The sequence below is a fragment of the Haliotis cracherodii genome, unplaced genomic scaffold, assembly GCF_022045235.1.
Source record: "Haliotis cracherodii isolate W230 unplaced genomic scaffold, xgHalCrac1.p SCAF_12, whole genome shotgun sequence".
Classification (NCBI taxonomy): domain Eukaryota; kingdom Metazoa; phylum Mollusca; class Gastropoda; order Lepetellida; family Haliotidae; genus Haliotis; species Haliotis cracherodii.
In genome coordinates, this window is record NW_027266267.1 from 9,672,921 (window position 1) to 9,684,976 (window position 12,056).

At 36.3% G+C, this 12,056-nt stretch overlaps 1 pseudogene; it reads right to left on the reverse strand.

Moving 5' to 3' along the window:
• Positions 1 to 1,755: 1,755 nt before the first annotated feature.
• LOC139457523 (putative nuclease HARBI1) lies at positions 1,756 to 2,827 on the reverse strand (annotated as a pseudogene).
• Between the last annotated feature and the right edge of the window lie 9,229 nt (positions 2,828 to 12,056).

The window sequence follows — 12,056 nt, forward strand, 5'->3', positions numbered from 1 at the left end:
ACAGTTTCAGTTATGATGTAGATTTTGCATATCTTTTATACATTTTATTCACACAATTATTTTCACTTTGGATATTTGTCAGTGTTCAAAATGATATCATACGTAAACATAGGCCACAGCATGTATGAACGAACCTTTGATAATCTCCTGGCGGCCTATTCACGAAGCTGTCTTAGCTAAGACAAATCTTAGCTACTTACGATAAAAATTACGACTGCCATAAGAGCTATTCTTGAAGCTGTCTTAAACCTGTCGTAGCCGTGTCCCAGCTGCAACAGCTGTCGCGGCTTAGACAGGGAGCTCTTTTCTGTCGGAGATAGAAAGAGTCGGGTGTTTTCCCGTGACGTCATAAGGGAATTCACTTTACCTACATTGACGGGCAGACGGTACCTGTCATCTGTGCGCCATGGACTCACCCCCGAAAAAAAAACGCATCAGAAAAGTAAACTGGATGCCTATTGAAGTGGACATATTAATTCAAGAAGTGGAGAAAAATCATCACATTTTATTTTCGGCGTTTTGCAACACCGTGAAAAATGTGCAAAAGAAGAAGATATGTACCGACATCGCTCAGAAGTACTCACTGTGCGTTAAGCAAGAATAATTAAGCTACCACTGTTTAGTGTGTCATATATATGTGATTACATGTAGAGTAAATCTCAAACTCAGTATAGGTCCATGCACGATCTTTTTTCCCTTGTTATTTGTCAGGCGACAGTTATATTTATAGTCAGGGGAATACCCGATTCCTCCCATGAGTCGTGTTTACATTTTGTAACATCTAGTTGCATTTCGGGGACACGTATCATTATCGAGCCAAACATTATGCCTTATCGTATTTTTTGTAATAATTTGTTTAGGATTTATATTACCCATGCTAACATGAGCTGAGAAATAGAAAAGAAATGTACAAACATTTTATCAAGTAATTCTTCTCTCTCTGCCTTATGATAAAAATTGTGTAAATATTATTTTTTATGCAAGTAATAATTATCCAATATATAACGTCATACATTATATATATAGTACATAGGTATCAATTTGTACAATGTGTAGTAATTAAGTATTACATTTTTATATATATATTATTTGGTGACATTATGTGATTTTTTTAATAGAATCTGTGCCAACAGCTTGGTCAAACGCGATGAGAAGGAGATCAAGAAGAAATGGACTGACATTAAATAAGTGCATTGGCCATATCTGATAAAACAAAATGAACCCAGTACTGTTAACATAATAAATATAAATATTCAAGAATGTTTTTAGCACCATCAATTAATGTAAAAAAAACAACTGACATATTTCTGGCTGATATGAACCTGTCAATAACTAATTTTGAATTGCCTATGTTTAGACAAATTTGCTTACTATATGAAAACATATAAAATACTAAGAGTGTCAAGCGTTGATGGAATACTTTTATTTAACATTGAGACTAATCCAATTTCCTTTCTTGCAAATTCAAACTGTGATATAATCTGGTATTCAGAAGCCAAGCAAGAAGGAAGGCTGCCTCACTAAAAAGAGAGATTTGTGCAACAGGAGGCGGACCACCACCTCAACCACTGAATGGGTTTAAAGTGTGAAGCCTATTGCTGGTGTCCCCCGCTGTGATCTTGCTGGAACATTGCGAAAAGCGGCATAAATACACACTCACTCACTCACTCACTCACTCACTCACTCACTCACTATTTAGAAGAAACATTTCAGTTCATGTCAGAATATTTAATTTTTTCACATGTTCAGTATTGTTCACTGTGTTGAGAAAAATTGGCGGAATACACCATGCCTAGTTGAAACCCATCACAAATAGGTCCATGATATACTGTGTCATCACTGGCAACTTCATCAGCCTGGGAAGGTGGCAGTGGTATGTTCATGTCAAGGCACATATTGTGCAGCTGGGCTGCAGCATACACTACTTGGTGGCATCTCTTGCTGGTAAACATCAAACACCCTGTAGTTTTCCCCAGACAACTGTAAGTCACAATAGTACAATAATTTTTTTTTTTAATAATATTTGAATTAACTTGTGCTCAAATATATGAAGATGTTATCTTGCTGTAATATTTATACACATTTTCATATCTTATATATCCACAGCAAGAGATTGCAAAGTTATCTTGTGGCAATTCAGTTCATATATCAATCATGTATGAATTTTTTTTTACTTATAGACTCCATAAAACACGAATAATGTTAAACATTTAAAAGAAATAATTTAATGTTTTTTAAAAGAAAAACTTTAAAATCTACATTGTTTTGGCCTACGTAATTATTGCTATACATACCGGAATCTAGACTTCAACACCCCGAAAGCCCTCTCAACGGTGTTTCTGGTTCTGCAGTGGGCACGGTTATTTTTATCCTCTGGTGGTGTTTGTGGGTTTGAAAGAGGCGTGAGGAGCCATGGCCGACAGGCATATCTATTTAGTAAAGTATATATAAATGTTTGCAGAATATGTGACTGTGTTTGATGGGTTTTTATTTTCGTTCACTGCAACATTAATGTCATCATTATTAATTAATTTATTTGAAAACTGACAATTTATCAGAGCATTTCCAAACTGTGACATATTTCTTTATTAAAAGGTATTCTGCTTAAATAAACTGTTACAATTTACAATCAAAACTACTATGTTGATGTTATTTTTCACATATCAATGTTGTTATACCCAGAGTCACCGAGCAACCATCCATCCAAAGGATTCTGCTCTAATTTGGTGCCAATGTTGCTCCTGGACAGCATGAATGCATCATGAGTTGCCCTTTGCCATCTACAGACAATGTTGGTGAAACTGAAATAGTGGAAATATATTTTCATTATCTCTATTAATGATCTTCTAGAATGGGTCAACCATTTTCTAGGTGTTATATTGGAGAGATGGTGGTGTTACTGCTTCAAACCATACAATTGTTGTTGTTGTTTTTCCAAACAACCAAACAAACATATCATTTTCATTTCTTCCATCTTTTCAAATATTCACTTAAATTCGTTTTTAAACAAAAGTAAATATGTTTAATTCCACAATCACACATGGTAAGTTAAATTGAAAAGAAATCCAATAATTTTATACTACTTTAAGTAATAATTTTAAATATTATTGTCACCAATAATTTCAGGGAGCAATTAATTAATTTGTGTACATTTCCTGACATTGACAGTGATTACTTTTACATTGAAGTCATGGATTTGATACTTATTTCATTTCAAAAACATATTTCTTTCACATTTCATTCTACTGACAGAACAATGTGTGTATGATCATCACAAACTGTTAATATTATAATTAAGTAACCTTAGTGTCTAATTCGCCCAGAGGTGGGCCAACTTCAGAATGTTATCACGAGTGAGGATTATGAGGAGATAAATTATAGTGACATGTATTACACCTGAGAAGAAACACTAATAAAATCATTATAATGAATGAAACAATAATTATACTGAAATCTACAGTAGAACAAGACAATGTGAACGTGAAAAAACATTAATTTCACTCGTGACATATTTTCCGTAATCACTCGTACCGAATGGGTTATTCTATACATATACAAATACATATGAAATAAAGTCAAATAAATTAGGTGTTAAAGCAAACTCTGTTCTTCGAAAACTGTACTTAATTGAAATGTAAACAAAGCAAACTTTAGATTTCACAAGGGTAGCATTTTCTCCTATTTGCATACAGTGGCTCACACTTCTTTAAGAATATGCATGGGAAGAGGATCGCAGCACGAATTTGGGCATTAATAATAGATACTTTACAATAATTTGGTAAATTCAGCAGAAATTGTCAAAGTTTCCGTCTTGCTTCACACCTTGTTTTATTTGTTTCTTTGTTGTTTAACGCCGCACTCAGCAATTTTCTAACTTTATGAGGGCGGTCTCTAAATAATTAAGTCTGGACCTGAGAATCCAGTGTCTGACATCTTGAGCATCGATCCACACAAGATGACATGCATCAACTAAATCCGCGTGTCTGACCACTCGATCCCGTTATTCGCCTCCAATAATTACGACAATCATAGTCGCCTTTAATGGGTGGCTGATAACCTTTCTACCCTGGATCTTCAAGGGTCGAGTGACACCATTAATGACGCAAAATCACGCACGGTATTTACCTGCATGTCGGACTGTAACTCTTGGTTACAGAAATCTCAATACGCATATGCCATACTTATGTACATACATTCCCTGAATCAACGAAAGTCCTTCATTAAACTGCTCGCGTACTGCTGTCAGTGAAAACGCCATTTTGTAAAAGTCGACCAACGATAGTGATATCATACTTAATGTATCCTTTTGAAGCTAGGCCATGTACCCCTTTGGCCGAACGTATACGATTATCCTGATAACTTCATACAGAAGGAGTTTTTTTGCATCTTTTATTGTATAATACTGAGACGAGATGAAAAGAAAGAAACCACATAATAATAAACGAATACATGTCCAATATTAAATATATATTTGATTGTTTTAAAATAATTTTTTTTGGTTTTTGTAATTGTATGCCTAAAAGGTGCGCGCCTTGTCCAATTAAGACGCATAGTCAAGCTATCTAATTGTTTAGCTGTTTAATACATAATTTACATGGCTAACACAGTGATCTAATAGTATGTAGTAAAAGCGTCAAATTATGTTTTACAAATCAGAATGTTCACAAAATATGGTGATATATATATATATATATATATATATATATATATGTATATTTTTTTAAAACAGTATTTTATGACGTCAAACAAAATGATGTCAGCTTTTCAGTAATTCGTGATACGTGGCACATGAGTCCTAAATATATACGGTTTCAATATCGATATTTCTGATTTAATAGTTTGTCACCTGGCGAACAAACAAATACGAACATATACTATCTTTGTCACAGCTTTTTATAGGCACAAAGCACAGCAGTGTCATGCTCCCCTTTCTTAAGACCTATGTTTACCTCTCTCTATCGTCTTTTGCCGTCATATCTGAAATTCGATTTTCATCATTTTTAACAAGCTATCATGATATTGTCAAGTCAACACAACAGCATACAAATCCATTTTAAATATCATTATGTCTTTCAGATATGAGGTAGTATTTTGTTCACACAGTTTCCATACAGATGTTTAATTACAATTAATCGTTGGGAAATACTTTTATGGGCGTACGATAAAATGTGGCGAAATGTGTTGTTTATTAACGCATTACAAAATACCAGACAACATTTATCCCTGTCTGTTTTTCAAACCAGTTTAATATTTGCAGTTAATTTTACTTTAAATTTGAATCGGGTAGAAAATTTAGTAGTCTACATCCCAGCGTCATTTTATGGTCTGAGGTGGACCCAGTGCCGCACGAGCCCATTTCCTGCACAACGTTCAATTTTCAGAACTTATATACAATGAAAGTCTGAAAAATAACTCGCCATCCAGGGCGTTAAAACCACATAACGGAGGGCATTCATTCACAATTAGCATATATCAAAATATAGCATGACGTCACAACAAGAAACGTGACGCCAATGACGTCACATACCAATAGAATACACAGCAGCCCATCGTTAGGGAAATGCTGACTGCTATCAAGTTGCAGTGACCCGGAGATTATGAATCATTACCAAATAGTGATGATACCATTTGTTTGAGAAAAGGTGAGGATAGCCTGAACCACCGTTGTATGAATGGAATGTAAAGAGTTAACTTTGTGTGATATCACCAATGCCTCCCATGCATTGCTGCATTCAAGCAGATGAATATATGACACACATTATCCATAAATTGGTTGTTGTTTTGCGTCACTCTCACCAACTTTCCAGCTATATAACTCCTGCATGTACATAGTCGATCAAACAAACCAGTGATGGATATTATGAGCAAATGGACTCAACGAGCTAGTAGGATAATACACATCACATGTCATCTATGAAAGTATCCAACACAGGGTACTGTGAAATAATCTAAGCTATAAGAGACTGATTATTCTTTATGCATCTTTACACATAGTCCGATATGCTTGCCGTAAAAGCCGACTATGCTTGTCGTAAAAGGCGAGTAACGGGATCGGGAGGTCAGGCTCGCTGAATTTGTTGATGCATGTCATCGATCCCAATTGAGTGGATCGATGCTCATGATACTAATCACTAGATTATTTACAGACCGCCGCCATATAGCTGGGATATTGCTGAGTGTGGCGTTAAACAACCAGCCAGCTACCAACCAACCAACTTAAATAATCCCGATATACTTAAAATGTTCAAACAGAAGGTCAATCTTATAGACCTGTTTCGTTAAGGTTAATAATTCAAAGTCTTTGTAACTAAAGGAGGATATTCAATTTTAGATCTATTACACCACTAAACTTATTGTAACTAAAATGTAACTGATGTCATTACTTGATATAGATGTGACAATAATGATCTAAATGTAAGTTGTGGAATTCGCATATGTATACAATTATGAAAAAAATGATGTTTTAGAGATTCCCTCGGTCAAGCCAGTGATGTGGATGCTGATTCAATGAATCTGGGGGACAGAATATCCCTCACAGTAGACATTCGAGACTATCATTGTTCTGAAGTTTATAACCTAACACTACAGGTCGGGAGTGCTACCCATACGATATGTAATACTGGGAGAAACGCTACCATCAAATACCTGCCCAAAAGTGTACCCATTAATGTGACAAACACACTTCTGGAACTTTACACTTGTTTTTGTCTGTGGTAAACACAAGTGGAATATTACTCCTGAAGGTGTAAACGAGCTCCAGCAGAATAGTTAGTATCATTTTTGTCATGATCAAGCAGTACGTCATATGACTCAAACATAAATAAGGCAGGTAACTTGTATCGTTTATCTGTGTGTGTGTGTGTGTGTGTGTGTGTGTGTGTGTGTGTGTGTGCGTGCGCGCGTGTGTGTGTGTTTGTGTGAATATTTGATAACATCAACAAAGAGCAAGCACTAGCGGTTACATTTCATTGCAGTTGCCATCGAAATAGACGTCGTACATGTTGTCTTCCGGATTGTCTTGGGAGCAATACAATGATATCATCAGCTTGAAATGCTACATATACATGAAAAAGTGCAAACAGTTTCCAATTACTTTTAGGTTAACATAAATCAAACGATGTCCCTTTGTTTTATACGGATATTCAGATGACCATATTTAGGCCTATAACTGATCATCCTTCAGACAACACACTTGTCAGTTAACGAAGGCAAACACAACAGACGTGTTCTGACACATTACATGCGTCCCCTGTGCTACTCAAATAACATAGGTAATAAGTCTTTTCAGTATGTATAAACAAGGGCTTGCATGTATGGACACCTCCTCGTGTCATGCTTTACTGACATTATTCTAGAGACAATGTATAACTATGTTGAATACAGAACATTGACGTCACACCTGATGACATCCCTCGATGGTCTGTGATAGTGGCATCGGATTCTCCGATAAAGGAAATCGTGAATCTATTTACAATGATATTCTTAACAGTAGGTGTGTTCATGGAGCAGTTACAAATCTGTCTCAATAAAATTCACAAGTGGTCTCTCGAAATCGGGTTTACATTTTCTAAATCTAAAACCAACTGTATACACTTCTGCAGAAAATATAAGCCGCATAAAGACCCTGAAATATTTTTGAATGGCGCTCCTATCAAAGTTGTAAAAGAGGCCAAATCCTTGGGACTCATCTTTGATAGCCATTTAACTTTCTTACCACACATTAAATCACTTAAAGCTAAAAGTCTGAAGGCACTAGATTTGTTGAAAGTTGTATCAAATTCAAAGTGGGGAGGGGATCAGACAACCCTCTTACACTTATACAGGTCACTTGATTACGGCTCCATCGTCTATGGTGGAGCCTGCAAAATGAATTTAAAAAAAACTGGATACTATCCATAATCAGGGCCTGAGGCTTTGCCTTGGAGCCTTCAGGACGTCTCCAATTCACAGTCTGTATGTAGAAGTGGATGAACCTTCTCTTAAACAACGCCGTCTGAAATTATCGTTACAATATGTCACTAAATTATATTCTTATCAGTCAAATCCAGCTTTTAATTGCGTCTTTAATCCTCTTTACCAAGATATTTATGATAAAAAATCGTCTCTTGTTCCACCACTTGGAATCAGAATCCAGTCTGCCAGGTCTGCCGCTAATATTAAACTGCAAGATATAGCTCCCTTTCAACTGTTTTCATCACCTCCTTGGCAAATGGTAAGGCCAGAGGTCGATCTCACATTAACCAAATTAAAAAAATCTGAAACAAATCAACTAATTTATCAACAAAAAAAAATGAATTAAGGAACACTTATGATACTTACAAGTCCATATTTACAGATGGATCCAAGGATGGTGACGCTGTTGCCAGCGACACTGTTATTGAATCCAGAACCATATCGTCTAGATTACCGAATGACAGTTCCATTTTTACAGCAGAATCACAGGCAATATTAACTGCTCTCAAATATATGAATACCCAATCAAAACAAAAACGGTTCATTATCTTTTCTGATTCACTTTCCTGTCTTCAGACAATTATTGATATATCTTGTAAATATCCACTTTTACGAGAAATAATAGAACTACATAATGATCTTGCTACTGGCCAGTACGACATCGTCTTTTGTTGGTTACCAAGCCATGTTGGTATCACTGGTAACACAATGACCGATGCTGCTGCAAAAGCAGCACTCACCAAATCTGTGACACCACTTCTGATCCCATATAGTGATTATAAACCTATAATTAGATCTTACATCCATGATCTGATGCAAAAGAAGTGGGACACCCAGGTAGGTATCAATAAATTATATGAAATTAAACCACATATCGGTTATACCTTCTTGGGTTATCAGTCCAGATTTGAGGAGGTCATTTTCAACGATGTCGTATTGGCCATAGCAGATAAACTCACGAATATTTGTTGAAGGGTGTAGATCCTCCATTTTGCATCCCTTGTGATGAGAGAAGCACGGTCAACCATATCTTGCTTGACTGTATTGATTTTGCCATCACAAGGGATAAATATTTCAAATCATCATCTCTCAAGGATCTTTTTTATAATATTAATTCTCATTTAGTTATTGGGTTTTTAAAAGAGATATAATTGTTCAACAAATTTTGATAATATGTATTGTATAAAATGAATGACCTTTTACAAATTGGTAGAACGAAATTATATCTGAGTTTGTTACTGGCCGTATCCTCAAAGGGGGTTGACGTAGTGTAAAATTACTGTCCCCCTGAGAGGATATTGTAAGTCCATGTTATTCAAAGAATATTTCTGGCTACTAGTGTTTTAAACGTAGAATATTTGTATTTTTACTTGTGGCTAACTTTGCATACAATCGCCAGTTGCTGAGGGTATGATGTAAATCTTGCTGGGGTCCATGCAGGTAGCAAAGGCGCTGTAAGTCCCCATGGTCCCCAGTGTGGTGGTCTGCCTTCAGTTGCTGATGATCTATAGCCCGTTTTTATATTGTGTCGTCTGTTATAATCTGAAAATTCTATTGTTCTAAAACTAGTTTTACGATTAGAATCTGTGATATTTTGCTAGTTGTTATACTGTCCTTTGACGACAGGTCTTAATATATTATATAAATGCATAACTTGCTCAAGTCACGATATTGCTGAAACAATGCCGATGTGACTTTTAATATTAACTCACTCACTCACTTGCATGCTATAAATTCCTTTTTTTGACAATTACGAGTGAGTGATTTGGATTTAACGACGCTTTTAACAGTATCACGGCGTGTCAGCATCATGTGGGAGAAAATCCTAAAGGGATACAGGTCTCAGACGTTTACCACTTCGGTGAAACCAACGAGCACGGGTATCGTGCTGACAAACCTACAAGCAAAATCGGGGCGAACCGGGATTCGAAATAGGTTTCTGGGAGGCCCAAGGGACGCAACTTTGCACAGCGAATCGCGGCGCCTTAGACAACTGGGCCAATTGTGCCCCCTTGACAATTACCAGTTAGTCATACACCGTGACAACACATAGCTATCTTAAACTTACAATGTGGGAGACATTGAATAAACGGAATACAAGATTTGTGTAATACTGCATTCACCAGGAAAATGAAACAAGGTAAATACAACACAACCCGGGAAGTCGATACCTTGGTGCAAAGGATTATTTCAATACATAATACTTTTATCCAAATATTCTATTGACATTGAAATGATCAAGGAACGTGTTTATGAATAATAATACTTTTAATCGTCATCCGCACACATTTTCCTTTCAGATATAATGTTGTTAAAACGAGAGCACAATTACTGAAATTAAATTATGATGAATTCAAATACATATCTGTAATTTGACAGGAAACGTTTCGTAAAACCTCTGACATTTCTAAATTGTTCATGCGATTGCTACGGCAACACAAGTAAAGTAAAATATTTCCTTTTCAACCCAATGTGGTGTTGTTACTTCTAACGGAAAGCAATAATTGCTCTTCTAAATAGTTTCATTTGGAGTGATGCCTGGTAATAATACGATATGGCGACGGTAATATCCCGCTAACCCGGACATTTGCGTTTTTCAAGGAATCGACCAGACAGACGAATTTCCTCATTAATGAATGATTTAGTTAATTGACCAGAGCTAAATACACCTTGAGTATATCCTGCATATGCCGGATTATCGTCGTTTTGTATCGGGTATCACATCAGCATGCTTTAATTGTAAGCAGTGGTGGTTGAGACTACGAGTCCCCTAACAAAGAGTTTGCACTGCATGCTGAAACGGAAACATCAACATCTGCCACTAAAAAAATATATATAAAAAATGGACACCTTTATATTGACAATAACTCCTCTGACAGGTATCAGTAACAACTTGCATGGAATTATCAAATTAAGTAACTAGCCAGGCTATTATTCACTCCCCGACAAGAGAAACGCGAATACTACAGTTGTTAGTTAATATATGAAGAATTATTCATATTGGATTGGTTTGATTTACAAACGAACATACTAGTATACAGTGTGAACGTCACAAAAACTCGAGATGCATCGTGATAAGGAAAAGGCCACTCCGTGGTAACACTTTGATTCATTGTTAGTTTTGCCATTGAGTTGTAACATTTCGTCTTAACGCCCATACTTCTCTATGTTTCTGTGGTTCGCGATTCTTTTGTCGGTGAGTATATATCCAGTAACAATTGCTACTGTGAGAACTCTTCAATCACCATCTTCACAAAGCTCAAATATTATTGCAAGGGGTGACGATGACTTGACAGTGACCTTGACATTTTACACGACCGTAATAGACATGTAGGGTCACAGGAATGTTATGGAAAGTCAGTTCTCTCTAATCACATGGAATTTTGACGACCGTGTAAAGGGTGATCAAACAAAACTCCATAACTCATCCGACTGTGTCGACCATCGAGATATTTAAACTCGTGGAAGGTGATGCGCACAACGTCTGTAAGTCACCACCATGTCGTGATGGACTGTGGTACAATGCTCTTAGTTCAAGAGCATGTCTCCAAACACGACACGGGAATTCCGTAGAGAAGAAACGTCGATTCGCCATTAAAGATGACGTGACGCCAGTGCCTGATTCAAGACGCCCTGCCCACTCCATTCTTGAAAGTTTGTAAAGATTAGCAGTTATCTTGATGCCATTCTTAATTCGATGATCTTTTTTACAAGCAGGTTTTACAAACTGCGCACAATTCGATCATTGTGTTTGAATCTCTCCCATTTCGTTAATAGAGGTTATCACGCGAGTGTGTTTGGAGATGGTAAATATCCTGCATCAGGAATAGACATTGTATTTAGCGAGCCTTGGCGTGATAACCTTTTCATCATATAATGTCATTCGTTAATTCTGTGATTGAAAAACGCTTTCTCTCTCTCACAAACATTACAGAAGCATTGCGAGTGAAATAAATTGTTGTTAATTTATGTCTAAAGTGTGATAAATATAGGATGCTCACTAAGACTCGAACGTAAGGTCCCATGTTCTGACAAATAGAAAACAGGGGACAACTGTCTCATTTGTAATGTTTTATTTCATCGTAGATGTTGTGATTTCAACC